Source organism: Nycticebus coucang, chromosome X (genome assembly GCF_027406575.1).
Source record: "Nycticebus coucang isolate mNycCou1 chromosome X, mNycCou1.pri, whole genome shotgun sequence".
NCBI classification, from domain to species: Eukaryota; Metazoa; Chordata; class Mammalia; order Primates; family Lorisidae; genus Nycticebus; species Nycticebus coucang.
In genome coordinates, this window is record NC_069804.1 from 44,723,583 (window position 1) to 44,747,963 (window position 24,381).

At 39.3% G+C, this 24,381-nt stretch overlaps 1 pseudogene; it reads left to right on the top strand.

Annotated features, from left to right (window-relative positions):
- Window positions 1-22,640: 22,640 nt before the first annotated feature.
- On the top strand, window positions 22,641-23,023 carry LOC128578207 (histone H3.3A-like; annotated as a pseudogene).
- Window positions 23,024-24,381: the final 1,358 nt, after the last annotated feature.

A 24,381-nucleotide genomic window follows, 5' to 3' on the forward strand; every position in this document is an offset into this window, starting at 1 on the left:
TCAAATATCTGAGTATTTTAAATAGGGTTGTTTTGAGCTTATCTTCTATGCCTTGAATTATCCCTTTTTCCTCTGGGCTCTTTGTAAAAATTATTACATTTTATCCTTCTGTTGTAAGTTGTTGGTTTTCGTAAATGTCATGTAACTATAGATGGTATAGTTGAATTTAGTAATGTAAGAACAGGTTGGTATTTTCTTTTTTTTTGCAGTTTTGGCCGGGGCTGGGTTCGAACCCACCACCTCCGGCATATGGGGCCAGCATCCCACTTCTTTGAGCCACAGGCGCCACCCAGAACAGATTGGTTTCTTATATAAAAGGCAGTTGCTATTGATTTCCTCTGGTGCTATGTCAGTCTCTTTCTCTGCCTGAAAGGGAAGACATATTGTCTGTGGGGGAGATTTATTTTGAATGACAAAGGGACAGAAATAAGGGAGGCAGGTTGAATATCTCCCCTATTGTCAAAACAAGTAGGTCTTTACTATGGGGTACTCAAGAACCACATAGGACTTCAGACCATTCAATTCCTTAACAGAGTAGTTCTCCTTTTTGAAAATAAAGACAGTTTCTCTTCATGGGGCTGTTTGGATGGCATACCTGTTGTAGCTATTTCTGAGATAGTATTTCCATTAGTCATTCTGAGTTCCACCTCACTTCTCACTCTCTCTCTTTCTACCAGATAACTCCTAGCCCAGAATTTCACTAATTTAAGAGATTGTGCCCCTGCTTCTTCTCCTTCTGCTTTTGTATGTATCATGAGCTGTGGCATCCACCACTATTTCATCTGTCAAAATAACCCCCTTGTTTTCAGTCTTTCTGATATTTGTCAAAATATCTGGTCAACCCCTGACCCTTTATCTCCTTTTCAGTTTCATTATAGATGTATTCCCTTTACTGTTGTTTCAGTGGGGATTGGCAAGAAGTAAAGTTTAACATTCAGAAGGAGATTTAATAAATTTTATTTTATTTTATTTATTATTTATTTATTATTAAATCATAGCTGTATACGTTAATGCAATCACGGGGCTCCATAAACTGGTTTCATATACCATTTGACATATTTTCATCATACTGGTTAACATAGCAGATTGAATAAATTTTAGATAAACCTCATTCTACTGAAGCCTGCTCCATAGCAAAGAGAATTATAGAAGGGAGTCAGGCTATTTATGCTAATTTTTATGTAGTAGTTCCATCTTTCAAATTCTGTTTCCAGAAGTTCCCTTGGTATTCTAAACATTAAAATGCTGGTTGGCATGCTGGTTGGCATGGGACAGAGATTTGAGTTTGCCCTGGAACATACTATAGAATTTTGATACTAGAGGTCTGTCACAGGTTGGTTTCCTTGGGAAGAAGACTCTGAGTTGGAATTAGCATACAGGAAGTTAGAATGAGCTCTTGTGGGGGAGGGGAAAGGAGAGAACTGGGCAGACAGAGAAGTCAAGCTGTGACGAAGTCTCAATGGTAGACCTTACCCAGCTCCATAGGGAGATTTGAAGCTGAGATGGTCTTTCAGTGTGGTACTGAGATGAGACCAAATGGACAGGCCCCTTAGACTCCTACATTAATCAGTAATTAGATTTGGTTCACCCCAGGAAGGGAGTATGATTGTGAGCCAAAAGTTTCTCATCAACTGAGCCAGTCCTAGAAAGGCTGGAGCCTGACAGCTGAAGGCCTTGTGCCAAAGATACTCTCAGGAGCTGTAATCCTTAAGTGGGGTCTGGATGGTGGGTAACAGCATTCACCACAAAGTCTAATTTTGGTTCAGCCAAGTCTCAGTTTAAACATAAAGCCTGGCCTGTGATTTGAAGAATGTACTGCTCCCTGTTGTGTATTTTGCCTATTTGTGAGCAGGAAAGATTTCCCTTATTCAATACTAAATGAAAAAACAGGGATCCAACTGGTTTTCATTGATGCTGGAGCCCCATGGACGGCTACAAGACAGAGCTAACCATAACAGCAAGAATATAGCCAATGTTGACTGGGTATATATCATGTGCTTGGTGCTGTTCTAAGTCCTCTCCATGAGTTACTTCATGAAGTTCCCACACAAACCCTATGGTACAGATAGTTTTGCATGTCACAAATGAGGAAGCTGAGGGGGTAGAGGTAGTGAGGTGACCACCAGTGCCTCTTTTTCTGTGACTTAAAGGAGATGAGAAATTCCGGGGTAGTAGGCTGTCCCAGGTGCAACCAATCTTTCTTATTCTCCTGAATTTTTTTATGCTCTCAGTTGCTCCTGGGAAGCAAGGTTCACCTACACAGCTTGAAAAACAAAGTATCAGCCAGTGAAGGCATCAGGTGCTGGTATGAGAGCAGACTGTCTAAGAAAGGACGTAATCTCCTAGAAGGCTCTCCTGAGTTCTAAATATAAGAGCAGTCCAGGAGCCAACTTGAAAACACTCTAGAATCTGTCTTCAATTTAGATTATGTATATATAAAGAGAGAGATCATGTGGATATATGCAAATATAGTCTCCCATTGCCTTCATTAACCCTGGGTGATAATTTGGTCTCTGATGCATATGACACAGAGAACTTTGCCTGTAGGTTGAAGTAGTTAAACTAAAGGATCTTTAAGGCTCTTTCTACCTCTGAAAGTTTTACATTGCTGCGAAAGTCAATAGTAATTAATACAGGGACTTCAGACGGAAAAGAAAGAATCAGAAAGGCTCTGCAAATATAAAGTGTCATGTGCTACTATAAATAACTGAACGTGGTTCTTACCTGTAGTTTGGATTCATGAGACAGAATTAATCCCTTCCTTTCATAAACTTGTCTATGTCCTAGAAGTTTCAATGCATTTTAAAATTAAAATGGAGATTGGCTTTCTGTATAAATCCTGCTTGCTGTCCTCCCATTTCATCTCCCACTTTGCAGCCTTAGTGATGATGAAAACACCAAGGACATCCTCAAAGAGAAGGTTATTTGAAGCAGCTACCATGCCAGCCTTGTGCTTTGGGACTGTCATCTTTGAACTTTGTCTTCACCTGTGCCCCTCAAATCTCATGGAGCTGAAACTTAAGTAGCCTCAGGAAACAAGCTATATTTGAGTAGGTAAATCATAGGTGAATTATAGAATACAATTCAAAGGGGGAAGAAATGCTCAACTGCAACCTCTTAGTTCCATTCTACAACATCTGTTGGGCATGAGGCACTGTGGTGGGAGATGTCAGACATGTGGGCATAACTGCTGCCTCCAAGAAGTCCTCAGTCCAGTGGGAGAAGAAAGATGCATCCAGAAATGTCTATCACTATCACAGAAATGATTCACAGATGTAGAGAAAATGTGAGCAGATGAGAATAATAATAATAGCTATCATTTATTGAATATTTACTAAAAGCCATGTGTTTTACAAGCATCTTTTTATTTAATCATTCCATCACTTGTAAATGGAAGGCACTGTTATTATTACTCTCATTTTATTGCGAGAAAACTGACTCTTTTCAGGTGACTCTCAGCTAATATATGGCACAGCCTGGACTCAAATCCAGATCTTTTTGACTCTAAATTATTGACTGTAAATGATACTTTTCTGTCTCCTCCAAGACAGGCACAAGCTATTCTGACTTAGAGGTTTGAAGGATAATTTCCACTGAATGTGGGAGACTAAGATACACGGTAAAAACAGCAAGAGGTATATTCTAGGCAAAAGAAATAGCCTGAGCAAATCTGAAGATATGGAAAGTTCCTGGGACTTCTGCAGATGGCAGTGGGAATGCCCACTACACCAGTGTGGGGGGAGCATAGCATACAGCGGGGTGAGGCTGAGGGACTAGAGAAAGAGTTGCATGAGAAGGGCTGGGCACAGATTGAGTATAGCTGTGATCTCAGTATGGCAGCCTACCTGTGAAAGTTTCTCAGCAAACCTGTATTCTGTCCTAACATTCAATGTGCTATCTTTGCAAAATCATATAAAGATTACACACACACACACACACACACACAACAGAACAGTTAGAGCTGTCCCACAGAGAGTTGAGCTCAACTAATTAAAAAGTTGTTCTGTACAGCAGTGTTTTCAAACTTGAGCGTCCAGAAGAATCCCTTGGGAAGCTTATTAAAGTGCAGAAAGCTGGGCCCCAGTTCTAGAGATGCTGAGTCAGTAGGTCTGGGATATGGCTGGAGATTTTGGATTTCTATCCAGCTTCTGAGAGATGCTGATGCAGCTGGTCTGGGGACCACACTGCATGGTGCTGGTGTAGAGCAGGGTGTGACTTTGCTGTGAGTGCAAGTGAAGACATTTACATTTGAACATTCCAGTCATTAGCTTCCTGCAACCCATGTCATGTGTTTGTGCTCCTGTCACCAGCTTTGTCCTCCCCACCCTGTTCCATTCCTGACTCTAGCCGGCAGTCATAGAGGCCTCCTCAAAACATCAGTGTGATCATGTTATTCCCCTGCTTAAAAATGTTAGTGCTTTCCTTTGACTTTGTGTAGCATGCAAATCCTTTCATAGCTCTTTTTTCCCCTTTTGTTAGGGAAAGAGTCTTACTCACCCAGACTATAATGCAGTGGCATGATCACAGTTCACTGAAACCACAGATCACCTTCACTGGAGCTCAAGTGATCCTCCTAGCTCAGCTTCCTGAGTAGCTAAGACTACAGGCGCACACCCCCACACCCAGCTAATCCTTCTTACCTCTTTACCCCCCTGCGTTCTCCCATATAGGACACTTTGCAGCTCCCTGAAGGAGCCACATCATCTCTTTTCCATATCTAGAATGCCACCTTCCTAACATCTACCTCTTTTCTCTTGGTTAAATTCCATTTCCTACAGGTGTTCTCAAAATCAACTCTATGGGAAGGCCTATCAAGACCTTGGGCCATGACCCTCAAGGACCCCTGTGACACACTCCTACACAATACAGAAACGGCTTGGTGACACAGCTGAACCCTCCAGTGAACTGAGAGCTCCTTGAAGGCAGGCACAGAATATTGACACATTGCATGAGTAAATAATCTGATAAATTATAACTGAATTTGTGCTATGCAAATCTGGCAAAAATTGACCATCATGTGGGCTCTTTCTGAGGCAAAGGATTTTATACTGTCTTAGAGTTTGAGCTACCATGGGAAAAACTCACCAATATCATGAGAAAATGACAACATGCCATTTAGTAACTCAGAAGAAGTTTTAGAATTCTGTTTTAGAATTTTGTCATCTGGGCTTTAAAAACCACAAACACAACTGTTTTTCCCCCATGAAGAACATATTTTTTAACAGCACACTTTCCCAAAAGGTCACTCCTCTCTCTGTTGCATTTTGATCTATCCTGATTTAAAGTTTGAAGATAGGAACTGACCTTCCCTATCAGTGGATGAGCCATTGTCTCATGGAAATGCAGTTTGAAATTCATTAATAGGGTAGTCTGTATATTATAATTTAGAAGCTCTGGGTTATCACTTATGCTTGCAATTGCTATGGAAACCGGGTTTATATGCCCCTTTCAATGAGTCTGCTTTAAAACGGGGGGGGGGGAAGATGAAGAAAAAGGAAACTCCTTGAAAGAATAAGATATTTAGTACCCAAAATGCACAGGCAGGTTTAGTGATGAAAAAATTCTCTGTCTAACACAACGATAAAAACAATTCTTTATATTTTTTCAGGAGCTACTAATGTATATAACCGTGTCTTAGAGAACCGTGTTTATATCGGGGTGGGGAGGAAATGTGTAAGGCAGCTTTCCCCATGCCCACATTCAGACATACAAGCACAGACACACACACCCAATCTTCAGCTTTCCCCAAGACATTTTGCAGCCTGCATTCTTAAACCCTTCAAATGCCTCTGTACATACAGCTTGGGCTGCTAAAGCCCAACCAGTATGTACATTGGCTGAGAGCACAGTCTTTTCTGCCTCCCCTTAAATATGTGTTGAATACTGCATCATGTCACTTATGGGTTAGTTGAATTATAAAATTTAAGTTGAATTATAAAATGTTAGCCCTAATTTGATCAAATTTCTTATAAAAAATTCTAGATTGCATTCTTCCACAAATTTGGGGCATTCTTCATCTCTTTCCTTGCTCACATTTCTCCCTAATAATTAAAGTGTGGTATTGTGTTAGGTAAACAATAGTGTGAGCATTATTTTGTTGAAAAGGATTCTCCTGGCTGGGCACCTGTAGCTCAGCGGCTAGGGTGCCAGCACATACAACGGAGCTGGTGGGTTCGAATCCAGCCCGGGCCTGCCAAACAATAAAAGCTGCAACCAAAAAAAAAAAAATAGCTGGGTGTTGTGGTGGGTGCCTGTAGTCCCAACTACTTAGGAGGCTGAGACAACAGAATCGTTTAAGCCCAAGAGTTTGAGGTTGCTGTGAGCTGTGATGCATAGCACTCTACCAAGCGTGACAAAGTGAGACTTTGTGAAAGAAAGAAAGAAGAAAGAAAGAAAGAAAGAAAGAAAGAAAGAAAGAAAGAAAGAAAGAAAGAAAGAAAGAAAGAAAGAAAGAAAGAAAGAAAGAAAGAGTGGAATGTAAAGGTCTTAGCAAAATAACTAAGAAAATGCTACAAAAGCTATGTTAACTAGTGTGATGAAAATGTGTCAAACGATCTATGAACCAAGTGTATGGTGCCCCACGATCATACTAATGTACACAGCTATGGTTTAATAAAAATAAATAAATAAGAAAAAAAAAAAGAATTCTTCAAGTTGACACACCTCTTCCTCCCCCATGTTGACCCATATGTTATTCCAATTTCCCCATCTGTTTACCTCCTGACTTGTGAATTGTCTATGTTTACCCCCTTATCTATTGTGCATCCCACTCCTCCCCTAACTCTAGCCAAGTGTAAGCTGGGTCTCCTCTTCTTCTGAGCAAGGACAGTATGTGGGGGAATGGGTCTCCTTGTCTTCATCTTCAGACAGCAGTAATTTGGAAGCGAGCAGACCCCTTCTGAAGACAGGTGTTCATCCCACAGGCATCTGGAAACCACTTCATTGCTTTCAGATAGTTACATAATCCCAACAAGAACTCTTGCCTCTCTTATTGCAGGCATCCTCTTTCCCAGGAGGCCTTCAAAAATCATTTCAGAACCATACAGACCTCCCCCACCAGACTCAGACTTCCTCAGTAGCAGAAGCTGTGTTTCATTCATCTTTCCCTAGCATGGGTGACTGCCCTTGACATATAGCTCAGTAAATGTACATGCATTTGAAATGTATTTAACAAACATGCTGTTTTCATCCAGTGGCATCCTTATATGAGTAGAGATTCCTTGATGACATGATCCCATTCTTGAAATAACAAAATTATAGAAATGAACAACAGATGCAGCTATAAAAGGGCAACATAGGGAATCATTGTGGTGATGCAATGTTTTATATCTTGATTGTGTTAATATTAATACCCTTGATGTGTACAACTATTATTTTTGCAATGTATTACACTGGGGGAAACTGGGTAAAGTGCACATAGGACATCTCTGCACTATTTCTTAGAACTGAATGTGAACCCATAATTATCTCAATAAAAATATTCTAAAAAAAAGAAACATGAAAACTCTTGTCTGTGTACACTCAGGCAGGAACCATATCACTGATTTCACATGATTCTTCCATGGGACAAAAATCTCCCAAAACTTCGAAAATGTATTTAACAAATATGCTGTTTTCATCCAGTGGCATCTGGATAAAAACATCATATTTATTAAATGCATTTCTAAAAATCCCCCCAATAATAGCAAGTTGTTGTCCGAGAGCTGACAGTTCAAATGATAAATTAATAATAGCATATTATTTCTCAAGTTGTAAACCAAAAAGGTGTAGAAATTTAGCAGTTGAATTCTATTTACTGTCATTCAATGTATCTTCTCCACAAGTTAGAAGACTGAATAGACCAGGATTCTCAAAATGGAAATGACACTGTTACAACAAATAATAGAATATTTGAGAGAAGAGTTCCTAATACTTTATCTATGATACTCTATAAAGGTGGGGGTGTGTGTGCAGCTGGGCAGGACTAGGAAACAAAAGGTACAAGTCAAAGTAGATATGAAAAGGGACTACTGAGATAACTACATTAGAATTTGAAAAAAATATGGATACAAAATCTGCATACGTAGAATATAAAAAATAGAACAGACATATGTATAATATTAACCTGATAAATTAATGAAAACTGGCTATTTTTGATGAGGAAAAAGTACAATCATTTCCTTACAAATACTGGAAGAAAATTAAGAGGCATTTTAAATATGCTTTAAATTTTAAAGTAAATTCAAAAACTCTTATATTCCCTCTCAATTAAACAGGCAAATCACCCTAAAGACAAGTGTTTTTGAGCCTGCATATTTATCAGCCTAGGAAATCTACTGGACCAAACACATTTTGATTTTTTAGCAAGACTTTTTCCATAAGCTAGTACCTCTAGAATTGAATATAAATCAGTCCCCCTTACACCTTTAACACATTAAAACCTATAGAATATATAGTTTTATCATTTAAATTTTATAATTTTAATTAAATATATTAATCAATTATTTATTAATATATTAATATATTCTAATTAATATATTTACATTAATATATTAATTAATATAATTAAACCATAATGAATTTAAAATTTATAATTTTAAAAACCCATAGTTTTATAAAAGTAATGTAGGTTTTTTTATGGGGGGGTGTTGCAGTTTTGGCCAGGGCTGGGTTTGAACCTGCCACCTCCGGCATATGGGGCCGGCGCCCTACTCCTTTGAGCCACAGGTGCTGCCCAGTAATGTAGTTTTGTAACATTAAAAGTAATGTCAGAATCTATATTTGTGGTGAAGTACTAACACAAGAACATCAAGCAGACGTTTTCTACCTAACCTGTTATTCTCTATGATTATCATTTAATCTGGCAGCACAATCTAAAGGATAAGTATTTCAGTACTTCAGGCACACACTTTAGAGAACAAGAAGCAGTGTATTATAGTAACAGGGTTTGTATCTGACAAACAATTTCAGCTTTGAGCAAATGGTTTTTATGAGTTGCTAGGCAGGATTTGTATTTCATCACGCAGAAGAGCTTCATCTGAATCTTCATTCCTAGCTTGCAGACTTCCTTCGTTTTCATCCTCCTCTCCCTCACCTTGTAAGTCTTTCCACATCAATTGCCTAGCTAATTTGATGTTCATTCCTTCGTTGTAGTGAAGCTTCCTCTTCATCTCAAACTGCCGCTGTCTCTCCTGCAGGTCGAGGAGGATCTGGGTGGCGTGTCTGTCTCTGCTTTCTTGCCCTTCCGCCTGACAGTTGGACTCCGAGGTATCAGTGACGGATAGTTTCTTCGTCAAGATGTCCAGGGAAATGGCTTCCTTTGTTTCAATATCACGCACTATGTCGTCCCCATCATCTTGTACACTGATGTGGGGAGTGCCAGGCTCATTAATCTTCATTAAACCATAATCTCTGTATGCTGGACGGTATGTTGCCAGGATGCTCGATTCGTCCCATTTCTGGGATTTTTTTTTCCTCTTCTCCTGGGTAGTCCCTGCGGACTGCTGGGCGGGAGCTACCGCTGAGGAAGCAGTAGAGCCTTTGTTTTTCAGGATGCCCTTGATGGGTCGGTGCGAGGTGGTGTAGGCTGCCATGCTTGGAAAGCGAAAGGCCAAACGATACTTGGGCCGAGCAGCTGCCTGCCGCGCTCCAGGCTACTGCAGCGCGGTTTGGCTGACCGGTCTCCCAGTCACGCTTAGTAGTGGCGACAGGGCCCTGGCGTCACAAAGCACTGCTGGAGAGTTGCCACTAAGGCAACCGGTTACCTGTCGTCATTTCCGCCGTTACTGCCTTGAGGCCCACGCTAACGTCTACTTAGTTTTCTTTTAACGGAATAAGATAGGAAATACCTGTTCTTTCGACATGAAAAGGGAAAGCATTGTTTTGGGGACTTCTGTATACCCTGTCTACATACAGGAAAGCTATGTACAATGTATTTCTCAATGTGGGTCACTGTCAAAAATTCAAAAGCCACTACCTTATTTGAAAAGATGGAAGGTCTCAGGTTGCAGGGGATGAACTACTTTTCTCTCTTGTGGCCGTCCACATCCTCCCCTTCACACAAATACAACCTAGTCCTCTCCCTTCTAGGCCTTCTGGTGAATGGCCCCAGTGTTGAGCCACTTATAGCTGTTGGGAGCCTAAGCATCCTCCTACATCCCCTGGTATCGCTCACTCTCCAAACCTTCAGGTGTGGCCTAAATTTGTATTTCAAGAGACTTACTGCGTTTCTTCTGCTGCCACCTGTTTTAAATCACTATCAGCTCCTGCTGCGACTGCAACTGCAGCCTTTAAACTGGGCCCCCAACGTTCCCTCCTCCTGCCTTCCAGTCACTTATCTACCCCTTAGCCACAACGATTATTTAAAAACACCCATCAAATTGTATCCATCTCTCTTTCAAATCATTCAGTGGCTTCCCATTGTCCTTAACAGAAAGATCCAAATACAGAACAGGCTGAAAATCAACCATATGATATGCTTATTCTACTCAGGCATCCATCCACTGTACCTCCAGCTTTGTATTCTGATCTTTCAATTAGGGAAATATTAACGATCTTTCCTGACCAAGAGTCTTTTTCCAAAGTCATCCTGCAGCCTGGAGCACCCCATCAGACTTCAGTTCAATCATTATTAACTTAAAAGGGCCATTTCCTGACCTCCAAAGGAAATAGGGCTCCCTGTGGTTTCATGGCATCTCTCACTCTCCTTGACAGGACTTGGAGTCATTTGTAACATATGAATTGTGTACAATAGAAGGTAATGCCAAGAGGAAAAGGAAATGATCAAGACTCTCTCCTTTGACCAAACTTTAATCAGGCTCCTCTGAGTCCTCTGCTCAACTAGGCCCAAACTTAGACTCCTTCTGTCTCTGCAGAGTCCAATTTGAACAGGGATCCTGCTAAGACAGTTTAGTGGAAAATTCCCATCCTTGGTATCTGACCATCCCAGATATCTAATCAAATTACTCATGCTCCACACTAGATATTGGATCACTCCAGCCTGCCTTCATTAAGAATCCTGTTGGGTCAGTCCAGCAGGGGCTCTTCTTACCCGTGATACTTTCTCTTAGTAATTTTTCATTCACTGACCTCCAACCCTGCTCCTAGGATATAAATAGACACCTGTGATTTTTGGAGTGAGAGTTGAACCCAATTTCTCCCCCCTACTGCAAGACCCTATTTCATTGGTTCGTATCCCCACTTTGATAGACCCCATTGAATAGTCTCCCTTACCATCTTTAAAAAAGTATTGTGAATAATTTTTTCTTTGATAGTTATGTTGGCCATGAACCAGGTGAGATCAGATTCATCATTGGACCTCCCAGATTGCTCATTCAAAATCCTAAGTGTGCACCTTCAAAGCCTTTGTCTTCACTCCTGGTTTAATAATCAGGAATCCATTGGCAAGTCTGACTCCTGGGCCAGTGCTCTAGATGACAGTCTGTTGAAGCACGGTGAGGATAGATTTTGATTCTTAGGGTTCTGAATATACTCTCTGAAGCTGGGTTAGAGTCCCAGGCTTCTTTTGAAAGATACTTGGTGGGCTGGAAGTCTTTCTCCTGGCTCTTTGTTTGGAGTGGGGTTATATATATTCCCTGACTCCTGGGCCTGGGCCTGGCTGGAAAATACTTCCTGGCACTCTTTTTTTCCTCACATGGGGATTACTCTCTGACTCCTTGGCCTGAAATATTTTCCTGATTCTTTTGTTTGGGGTGGGGATGCATTCCACTACTCCTGGGCTGGAAATTTATTTTTTCTTGGCTCTTTCTGAGGACTCCTTTTTCTCTGTTTGATCCTACCTCTCCAATGATTTTTTTAGTCATTTGAAACTCTGTTTCTTGAACCCATGCTGACAACAGCTTTGTCTGCTTTTCTTATTGGCATGACTTTGCTGAGGATAATTTGGAGCTTCAGTAGCCTGAACTTGGGATTTCCCCAAACTGCCTCCTTTGTGGTCTCTTCATTCCCATTGTTTCTACTCCTCCTTCTTCCTTTACTTTGATATTCCCTTCAGCTCTCTTGAACACTTTGATATGTTCCCTTCAAGCTTGTATCTCCTCTGTTCCTCTGTCTACGCCTGTCAGACCTTTTCCTTCTCACTCCAGTTCCTCAACTACCACAGTCATTTCAACTTTATGTTCTCTGCCTGTGCCCCAGTTAGGGGCTCTCAAGGGACTCAGGGACCCATGGAAACAACTACCTGATGGTGAAAAAGGAAAAAAAAAGCTAATCAAAAACAGACTGGATATTTATCTACTCATGTGGGCTTTGGAAACACCTAGAAATATGCTTAATGTCCCTGATCTGAAATGTAGTCTACAGCCTCCATAAGAATACATATCAAGGCAAAAGAAAATCTTGGAGATCTTCACAAAACTTCATAAAAAGCTTTATCCTTTTTTGAGTGGGTAATCTCAACTTGTCTGATTTTGTCCGAAACACAATTCAGATAAAAATATTAATTTGATGGGAGCAGAGGAGGTCAAACTTTCCCTCTTTGCTGACGACATGATCTTATATTTAGAGAACCGCAAAGACTCAACCACAAGACTCCTAGAAGTCATCAAAAAATACAGTAATGTTTCAGGATATAAAATCAATGTCCACAAGTCAGTAGCCTTTGTATACACCAATAACAGTCAAGATGAGAAGCTAATTAAGGACACAACTCCCTTCACCATAGTTTCAAAGAAAATGAAATCCCAGGTGGAGCAAGATGGCAGCCGAGTAACAGCTTTCTTGCATCTAGGCACTGTAAATCTGGGGAGAAAGAACTCCGGGCAATGCTGGCTGGTGGGATCTGCCTATCATCACCCCTGCGTGGATACAGGGAGCCAGCGAGAGACTTCTGGACCCCAAGAGGAGGACTAAAACAGTGGAAAACCGGCAAGTGGTCACGTGTGTTCAATCCATCTAAACCCGCCCGCAACTTACACAGGCATGAGAACTTAAAGACCAAGAGGAAGTGAAAGGAAAATTAGGGCAAGGAAACAGATAAAAGAAACCACTCATGAGGAAGAATCAGCAGAAAACTCCAGGCAACATGAAGAACCAGTCCAGAACAACCCCGCCAAGGGACCATGAGGTAGCTACTGCAGATGATTCCACCTATGAAGAAATGTTAGGAATGACAGAAAGGGAATTTAGAATACACATGTTGAAAACAATGACAGAAATGATGGAAACAAGGAAGGAAACTGCTAATAAAGTGGAAAATAACCAAAAGGAAATCCAAAAACAGAATCAAATAAGAGATGAACGATATGAAGAATATAAAAAGGATATAGCAGAGCTGAAGGAACTGAAACAGTCAATTAGGGAACTTAAAGATGCAATGGAAAGTATCAGCAACAGGTTAGACCATGCAGAAGAAAGAATTTCAGAGGTAGAAGACAAAGTTCTTGAGATACCTCAGATAGTAAAAGAGGTAGAAAAGAAGAGAGAGAAAGCAGAACGTTCACTGTCAGAATTATGAGACTTTATGAAGCTTTCCAACATACGAGTTATAGGAATTCCAGGAGGAGAAGAAGAATGCCCCAGAGGAATGGAAGCCATACTAGAGAATATTATAAAAGAAAATTTCCCAAATATCACCAAAGATTCTGACACACTGCTTTCAGAGGGCTATTGGACCCCAGGTTGCCTCAACTCTAACCGAGCTTCTCCAAGACACATTGTGATGAACCTGTCCAAAGTCAAGACAAAGAAAAGATTCTGCAAGCTGCCAGGAGTAAGCGCCAGTTGACCTACAGAGGCAAATCCATCAGAGAGACTGCAGACTTCTCTAATGAAACTTTCCAAGCAAGAAGACAATGGTCATCTACCTTTAATCTACTTAAACAGAACAATTTCCAGCCCAGAATTCTGTACTCAGCTAAGCTAAGCTTCAAAATTGACGGAGAAATCAAATCATTTATGGATATACAAACATTGAGGAAATTCGCCAAAACAAGACCAGCTCTACAGGAAATACTTCAACCTGTTCTGCACACTGACCACCACAATGGATCAGCATCAAAGTAAGAACTCAGAAATTAAAGTACAGAACCTAACCTCCACACTGATGCAAAAGATAAAACGAAGCAATGGACTCTCACAAAATAAGACGAATAGAATACTACCACACTTATCAGTTATCTCAATAAATGTTAATGGCTTGAACTCCCCACTGAAGAGACATGGATTGGCTGACTGGATTAAAAAACACAAGCCATCCATTTGCTGTCTGCAAGAAACACACCTGGCTTCAAAAGACAAATTAAAGCTCCGAGTCAAGGGTTGGAAGACAATTTTTCAGGCAAATGGAATTCAGAAGAAAAGAGGAGTTGCAATCTTATTTTCAGATACATGTGGATTTAAAGCAACTAAAGTCAAAAAAGACAAAGATGGTCACTTTATATTGGTCAAGGGAAAAATACTACAAGAAGACATTTCAATTCTAAATATCTATGCACCCAATTTAAATGCTCCCAGATTCTTGAAACAGACCTTACTCAGTCTGAGCAATATGATATCTGATAGTACCATAATAACAGGGGACTTTAACACTCCTCTTACAGAGCTGGACAGATCCTCTAAACAGAAATTAAACAAAGATTTAAGAGATTTAAATGAGACCCTAGAACAACTGTGCTTGACAGACGCATATAGAACACTCCACCCCAAAGATAAAGAATATACATTCTTCTCATCACCCCATGGAACATTCTCCAAAATTGATCATATCCTGGGACACAAAACAAATATCAACAGAATCAAAAGAATTGAAATTTTACCTTGTATCTTCTCAGACCATAAGGCAACTAAAGGTGGAACTTAACTGTAACAAAAATGCTCGACCCCACCCAAAGACATGGAAATTAAACAATGTTCTGTTGAATAACAGATGGGTGAAGGAAGAAATAAAACAGGAAATCATTAACTTCCTTGAGCATAGCAACAATGAAGACACAAGCTACCAAAACCTGTGGGATACTGCAAAAGCAGTTTTGAGAGGAAAATTCATCACTTTAGATGCCTACGTTCAAAAAACAGAAAAAGAGCACAACAACAATCTCACAAGCGATCTTATGGAATTGGAAGAAGAAGAACAATCTAAGCATAAACTCAGTAGAAGAAAAGAAATATCCAAAATCAAATCAGAGATCAATGAAATTGAAAACAAAAGAATCATTCAGAAAATTAATGAAACATAGAGTTGGTTTTTTGAAAAAATAAATAAAATAGATAAACCATTGGCCAGACTAGCAAGGAATAGAAAAGTAAAATCTCTAGTAACCTCAATCAGAAATGATAAAGGGGAAATAACAACTGATCCCACAGAGATGCAAGAGATCATCTCTGAATACTACCGGAAACTCTATGCCCAGAAATTTGACAATGTGAAGGAAATGGATAAATTTTTGGAATCACACGCTCTCCCTAGACTTAGCCAGGAAGAAATAGACCTCCTGAACAGACCAATTTCAAGCACTGAGATCAAAGAAACAATAAAAAATCTTCCAAACAAAACATGCCCTAGTCCAGATGGCTTCACACCAGAATTCTATCAAACCTTCAAGGAAGAGCTTATTCCTGTGCTGCAGAAATTATTCCAAAAAATTGCGGAAGAAGGAATCTTCCTCAACACATTCTATGAAGCAAACATCACCCTGATACCAAAAACAGGAAAAGACCCAAAGAAAAAGGAGAATTTCAGACCAATCTCACTCATGAATATAAATGCAAAAATCCTCAACAAAATCCTAGCCAACAGCTTATCATCAAAAAAGTCCTTCATCATGATCAAGTAGGCTTCATCCCAGGGATGCAAGGCTGGTTTAACATACACAAGTCCATAAACGTTATCCACCATATTAACAGAGCCAAAAATAAAGATCACATGATCCTCTCAATAGATGCAGAAAAAGCATTTGATAAAATCCAGCATCCTTTTCTAATTAGAACACTGAAGAGTATAGGCATAGGTGGCACATTTCTAAAACTGATTGAAGCTATCTATGACAAACCCACAGCCAATATTTTACTGAATGGAGTAAAACTGAAAGCTTTTCCTCTTAGAACTGGAACCAGACAAGGTTGTCCTCTGTCACCTTTACTATTCAACGTAGTGCTGGAAGTTCTAGCCAATACAATTAGGCAAGACAAGGAAATAAAGGGAATCCAAATGGGAGCAGAGGAGGTCAAACTCTCCCTCTTTGCTGACGACATGATCTTATACTTAGAGAACCCCAAAGACTCAACCACAAGACTCCTAGAAGTCATCAAAAAATACAGTAATGTTTCAGGATATAAAATCAATGTCCACAAGTCAGTAGCCTTTGTATACACCAATAACAGTCAAGATGAGAAGCTAATTAAGGACACAACTCCCTTCAACATAGTCTCAAAGAAAATGAAATACCTAGGAATATACATAACGAAGGAGGTGAAGGACCTCTATAAAGAAAACTATGAAATCCTCAGAAAGGAAATAGCAGAGGATATTAACAAATGGAAGAACATACCATGCTCATGGATGGGAAGAATGAACATTGTTAAAATGTCTATACTTCCCAAAGCAATCTATCCATTCAATGCCATTCCTATCAAAATACCAACATCGTACTTTCAAGATTTGGAAAGAATGATTCTGCGTTTTGTATGGAACCGGAAAACCCCCCACATAGCTAAGGCAGTTCTTAGTAACAAAAATAAAGCTGGGGGCATCAGCATACCAGATTTTACTCTGTACTACAAAGCCATAGTGCTCAAGACAGCCTGGTACTGGCACAAAAACAGAGACATAGACACTTGGAATCGAATTGAAAACCAAGAAATGAAACTAACATCTTACAACCACCTAATCTTTGATAAACCAAACAAGAACATACCTTGGGGGAAAGACTCCCTATTCAATGGTGTTGGGAGAACTGGATGTCTACATGTAAAAGACTGAAACTGGACCCACACCTTTCCCCACTCACAAAAATTGATTCAAGATGGATAAAGGACTTAAATTTAAGGCATGAAAGAATAAAAATCCTCAAAAAAGCATAGGAAAAACACTGGAAGATATTCGCCTGGGGAAAGACTTCATGAAGAAGACTGCCATGGCAATTGCAACAACAACAAAAATAAACAAATGGGACTTCATTAAACTGAAAAGCTTCTGTACAGCTAAGGAGACAATAACCAAAGCAAAGAGACAACCTACACAATGGGAAAGGATATTTGCATATTTTCAATCAGACAAAAGCTTGATAACTAGGATCTATAGAGAATTCAAATTAATCCACATGAAAAAAGCCAACAATCCCATATATCAATGGGCAAGAGACATGAATAGAACTTTCTCTAAAGATGACAGATGAATGGCTAACAAACACATGAAAAAATGTTCATCATCTCTATATATTAGAGGAATGCAAATCAAAACAACCCTGAGATATCATCTAACCCCAGTGAGAATGGCCCACATCACAAAATCTCAAAACTGCAGATGCTGGCGTGGATGTGGAGAGAAGGGAACACTTTTACACTGCTGGTGGGACTGCAAACTAGTACAACCTTTCTGGAAGGAAGTATGGAGAAACCTCATACTTCAAAGCACTCAAGCTAGACCTTCCATTTGATCCTACAATCCCATTACTGGGCATCTACCCAGAAGGAAAGAAATCCTTTTATCATAAGGACACTTGTACTAGACTGTTTATTGCAGCTCAATTTACAATCGCCAAAATGTGGAAACAGCCTAAATGCCCACCAACCCAGGAATGGATTAACAATCTGTGGTATATGTGTACCATGGAATACTATTCAGCCATTAAAAAAAAATGGAGACTTTACATCCTTCGTAGTATCTTGGATGGAAGTGGAAGACATTATTCTTAGTAAAGCTTCACAAGAATGGAGAAGCATGAATCCTATGTACTCAACTTTGATATGAGGACAATTAATGACAATTGAGGTTATGCGGGGTGTGGAGGAAAAGCAGAAAGAGGGATGAAGGGAGGGGGGTGGGGCCTTGGTGTGTGTCACACTTTATGGGGGCAAGACATGATTGCAAGAAGGACTTTACCTAACACTTGCAGTCAGTGTAACCTGGCTTATTGTACCCTCAATGAATCCTCAACAATAAAAAAAAAAAGGAAAAAATATTAATTTGAGATAAACCAATGAGTTCTGTATTGCCAACAGAACTCATTGTTACTTAGTTCAATGTAAACTTAGTTCACCAACATTATTACTTAGTTCAATGTAAACATTTCACATTGTATATCGAAGCAGTACCCTGAACCCCATAAATGTATCAATGTACAAAGTTATGATTTCATAAAAAATAATTGAAAAAAAAGAAAGCTGTAAGATCTCTGTTTGCCTCTGTATGTTTATATATGCATGTATACATGTATGTGTGTTGTATATGATAGTTCCCCACATCCAGATACTATTACCAAATTAATTTTTAAAATTCTTTATATGAGTTCTATACAAATTAGCTTAGAGATAAATGAGACCTATAAAAATTATTCCTAAAATTCCCAGAAATATAGGAACTAACTTAAATTCTTTTCAAGTTCCTATGATTTGAATGAATCTTTGTTAATTATGATTAGTTTAACATTGTTGGATTAATAAAATGGGTGTGTCTTATGGTTTATCAGAATTAAGTATAATATGAGCTTAGATTTTACTTTACCTATGTTTTCTACTATGTTACCTCTACTAAATGTTTAAAATTATAAAAGTTATAAATTCAACCTAAGTACAAATGTTAAAAAATGTGCAGTATCTGTTACTTCATGTACATTAGTTAAACAAAAACCTAACGTATTTAACTTTTCCAGATATTTCTTTTGTGATACTTGCTTAATAGGCACATGCTGTAAAAATAGTTAACAGGCAAATAATTTGAGATGATGGCTAGCCTTTTTGATGCTCTAATGTATCTATCTAAAAACACGGTTTCCAAAATCTTTTGTAAAGTGAATCCTTAGAGTTAGGCTATGTTTATTGGGTAATAAATATGCATTACATAACTAGATCAGTTCTAGTTAACATAAACTACTAAAACACTAATTTTTGAACCTAAGTTTAGGTTTATGTACTTTTGGCTTCTTATAAGAAGGCTAAAATATATTTGGTCCTGTTAACAAACATGAAAAATTATACTATGAGGAAATAGCATATATCTATATGAAATGTGATAAGGGATGATATATTCATAAAATGTGCTTCTCTGCTCATGTAGAATGTTGACATGTGATAGACACTTCAAAATTGTCTGCTTCCTAGATTTCTCTGTAAAAGAAAAGCTATTGATGATTACAAATTCTAATCAGTATCTGTAATTAATACCACTAGAAATAGTAAGGGTGAAGGGAAACAAGTTTGCATGTCAAATATGGAAGGAAAGTAAGATATTTTTATTTATTTTGTTTTTATTTCAGAATATTAATTAAGGAGGTACAAGTATTTTTGTTAAATGGATACCTTGGATAATGTTACATGATTTTTGCTGTGCCCATCACCAGAATCATGTTCACACCGCCTTCTTATCCTCCCTCCTTCTTGGATTTGTATGTTCTTTATATCACTTTGTGCTAGTGTGGACCTACTGCTTAAGCTTCCACTTATTAATTAGAATGTATGGTGCTTGATTTTCCATTCCTGAGATGCTTCTCTTAGGTTAGTGGTCTCCAGTTCCATCCAAGTTCCTTCAAATGACATTATTTCATTTCTTTTAATGGCTGAATAGTATTCCATAGTATGTATATACACATTTACCACATTTTCTTTATCCACTCTTGAAATGATGGGCACTTAAGTTGATTCTACATCTTTGCAATTGGAAAATTATGTTTCAATAAATGGTCAAGTGTTTCTGTCTTTTTGATAAAACAACTTCATTTCCTTTGGGTAACCACCCAGCAATGGGATTGCTGGATTAGATGGTAAGTCTACATTTATTTCTTTAAGGAATCTCCATATTGTTTTCCATAGAGGTTGTTCTAATTTGCAGTCTCACCAACAGTGTATAAGCATTCTTTTCTCTCTTGTATCCACATCACATCTATCATTTTGATTTTTTTAGTAATGGTCATTCTGACAGGGGTAAAGTGGTATCTCACTGTGGTTTTAATTTGCATTTCACTGATAATTAGTGATGTTGAACATTTTTTCATATGCTTGTTGGACATTTGTATATTTTATTTGGGAAAATTTCCACACAGCCTTCAGTCACCAGGATGGACTGGCTTGCTATGTAGCTACTTGTTGAACTTGTGTGTCCTCTATGGGATAAAGAAAGCAGGGCTGAAGGACCTATTCTTGTGAGGATTGTCCTACAAGTATGTGAACAGTGGATCCTCTAATTTGGGATTTTTACCAACCAGAGGGGCCTGCCAAAAAAATCCCAGTATTATGTTGCATTTTACAAAGTCACATGCACAAAGGCAGATGAACAGACATCATTCAACTAATCAACCTGCAGATGCTTCCCATTGGCCCTGAAAGTCATGCTTCCTGATACTCCCCCAGATCTTGGAGGCAGCATGACCACAGAGAATGTGACTGAGAGGAGCCACTGGGGCTTGGAGGAGGATAAAGCTGAGTTTAAGCTGGAAACTTAAAGACTAGATTGTCTGGAGGTCTAACTTGCCCTGTTCATCTCCACTTCCTCTAGTTTTGCTCCATGGACAGATCAACAATCCTGGACAGTGAGGAGCTCAAGGCTTCTCAGCAAATGGTGGCTGAGTAACAGCTTCTGTGCAACCAGGCACAGTGAGATTAGGGAGAGAAGACTCCAGGCATCTCCGGCTGGTGGGTTCTGCCCAGAAAATTACCTTTGGTGACACAGAGAGTCAGCGAGAGACTTTTGGACCCCACAAGGAGGCCAAAAGCAGTGGAAAACTGGCAAGTGGTAGGTGTGTTTTTTCAGTTGGAGGCTGCCCATAGCTGTAACCATAGCAACAGTGAGACTGCAAGCAGGAAAAGCCTTACTTGTGGGCTGTTTGGTTTTTTAGGACTTGCGCACTCGATTGAACTGCCTTGAGAGATCTTGGGCGGATGTGTGGATGACTTTGGGCGTTGTCTGGAGCCCCAGACTGAGCCACTGAACTGGAAAGGAACTAATATCATTCAGCTGTGGGCTGCCTGCATAGCCACTGTGGGGGAACTGCCCCTGCGGGTTGCAGCCTGGAGTAATCTAGTGACTGAGGTGTCCAAAGGTGGGGACTGAGACGCTGGGGAAGAGTGGAGATAGTTAACTGTTTGGCAGATTACAGCCTTGGCCCTCAGGGGCATAGAGTGTGACCAGTTTTTGGCATCCACGCCAGAAGAGATCCCAGCAATAAGTGCTTTCCTTGGAAAGCTTCTGCTTAGCCAAGGTTCACAGTATGGAGTGTCTTCTAAGTGGGCTGAGGAGACATTTGGCCTCCCAAGCCTGCGGGGTCTGAGAAATCAGCAGAGGCCTCCAGTCTCCATCTCATACAGCTGTATCAACATTGTGATTAACATCTCATACCTCAGAAGATCACCTGTTGCCTGGAAAATATTCAAAGAAAATATTCAAAATATGTATATACTGTTCGGTTTTTTGGTTTGGGGGGTTTGGGTTTTTTTTTCTTAATTTCAACATTTTTACTCTACATTTTTCTTTTTTTTTCTTTTTGTTCTTTTTTCTCTTTTTTTCCCACTATTCTAGTTTAAATACCATCTTCCATTTCTGCCTTCTTTAACAATTAGAATTTCATTTTTGCCAGTATTTCTACCCCTATTATTTGTTTCCCCCCCCAATTTTATCCTGTAAGGGTTTTCATTTATTTGTTTCAGTCTGATTTATAGTATTTTTGTCTTTCCCCTCTACCTGGTGGAGGTGCGGTACTGTGTCTGATCAGGCTGGCAAAGAGCTGTTGACCTCAAGGGAATCATCCAACCCAGCACCCTCAGAGGTTACGGGTTTTTAACGTTGGATCAAAGTATCCTACTATACACTTATATTACTCCTGTCTCCTTCTTTTGGTGCCTCTCTTCTTTTTGTCAATATTTCCTTTTACTCACCTCCCTCTTCTTTCTCTTTTTTCTTTCTTTTTAAAGTCTTTTTTCCTTTCTTGCTCTTCAATCTTCTCATCCTTCTGGTCCTGTACCAAAAGGACTCATTAAAACGTTAGGCCAGAGGCACAGAAATTTAAAGAACAAGAGGAAGTGAAAGAAAAATTAGGGCAAGGAAACAGATACAAGAAACTGCCTTGGGAAGTTTCTTTTTCATTCTCATGAAGGAGAATTAGCAGAACAATTCTGGCATCATGAAATACCAGTCCAGAGCAACCCCTTTAAGAGCCTGTGAGGTAGCTAGAGCAGAGGATTCTACCTATAAAGAAATGTTAGAAATGACAGAAGGGGAATTTAAAATACAGAAGATGAAAACAATGAAGGAAATTGCTGAAAAACTGGAAAACAGCCAAAAGGAAATCCCAAAACAGAATCAAATAAGAGATAAATGATATGAAGAATATAGAAAGGATATAGCAGGGTTGAAGGAACTGAAGCAGTCAATTAAGGAACTTAGAATTATGTTCACAGCCACCGCTGCGCCACCATCACTGTCTAACACCAGCCGCCTCTAGCTCCCCAAGCTCCAGCCGAAGAAGAAGGGGTGTAAGTAAGGAGGTCTTTATACCATGGCTCGTACAAAGCAGACTGCCTGCAAATCCACCTGTGGTAAAGAACCCAGGAAGCAACTGGCTACAAAAGCCTCTCGCAAGAGTGCGCCCTCTACTGGAGGGGTGAAGAAACCTCATCCCTACAGGCCTGGTACTGTGACACTACGTGAAATAAGATGTTATCAGAATTTTTCCAGCATCTGGTGCAAGAAATTGCTCAGGACTTTAAGACAGATCTGCACTTCCAGAGCGCAGCTATTGGTGCTTTGCAGGAGGCGAGTGAGGCCTATCTGGTTGGCCTTTTTGAAGACACCAACCTGTGTGCTATCCATGCCAAACGCGTAACAATTATGCCAAAAGACATCCAGCTAGCACGCTGCATATGTGGAGAACATGCTTAAGATCCCACTATGATGGGAAAACATTTCATTATCAAAAAAAAAAATTCTCTTCTTCCTGTTATTGGTAGTTCTGAAGGTTAGATTTTTTTTTTTTTTTTTTACCCATGGGGTCAAAAGATACTTAAGTATATGATTGCTCCTGGAAAAGTAGGTGACAGAAATCAGGTATTGGCGGTTTTTCCATTTTCATTTGTGCGTGAGTTTTTAATATAAAATGCGGAGATGTGCAGCATTAATGCAAGACAAAATGTTTCAGTGAACAAATTTCAGCAGTTCAACTTTATAACAATTATCAATAAACCTGTGAAATTTTTCTGGACAATGCCAGCATTTGGATTTTTTTAAAACAAGTAAATTTCTTATTGATAGCAAAAAAAAAAAAAAATTAAGGAACTTAAAGATGCAATAGAAAGTATCAATAACAGATTAGATTATGCAGAAGAAAGAATCTCAGAGGTAGAGGACAAAACTCTTAAGATAACTCAGATAGTTAAAGAGGCAGAAAAAAAGAGAGAGAAAGCAGAACATTCACTGACAGAATTATGGGGCTTTATGAAACGTTCAAACATATGAGTTATAGGTATCCTGGAAGAAGAATGTCCCAGAGGAATGGAAGCCATTCTAGAGAATATTATAAATGAAAATTTCCCAAATATCACCAAAGATTCTGACATACTCCTTTCAGAGGGATATTGGTCCCCTGGTCGACTCAACTCAAATAGAGCTTCTCCAAGACACATTGTGATGAATCTATCTAAAGTCAAGACAAAAGAAAAGATCTTGCAAGCTGCCAGGAGTAAGCATCAACTGACCTACAGGGGCAAATCTATCCAGGTGACCACGGACTTCTCTAATGAAACTTTTCAAGCAAGAAGACAATGGTCATCTACCTTTAATCTACTTAAACAGAACAATTTCCAGTCCAGAATTCTATATCCCACTAAGTGAAGCTTTAAAATTGATGAAGAAATCAAGTCTTTTACTGATATGAAAACACTGAGGAAGTTTGCCACAACAAGACCAGCATTACAGGAAATACTTCAACCCTGTTCTACACACTGACCATCACAATGGACCTTCAGCAAAGTAAATGCCCAGAAATTAAAGGACAGAACGTAGCTTCCACAATGATGCAAAAGACAAAACTAAGCAATGGACTTTCACAAAATAAGATGAATAGAATGCTCCCACACTTATCAATTATCTCAATAAATGTCAGTGGCTTGAATTCCCCACTAAAGAGACATAGATCGGCTGATTGGATTAAAAACACAAGCCATCTATTTGCTGTCTTCAGGAAACACACCTCACATCAAAAGACAAATTAAAACTCAGAGTTAAGGGATGGAAGTCAATTT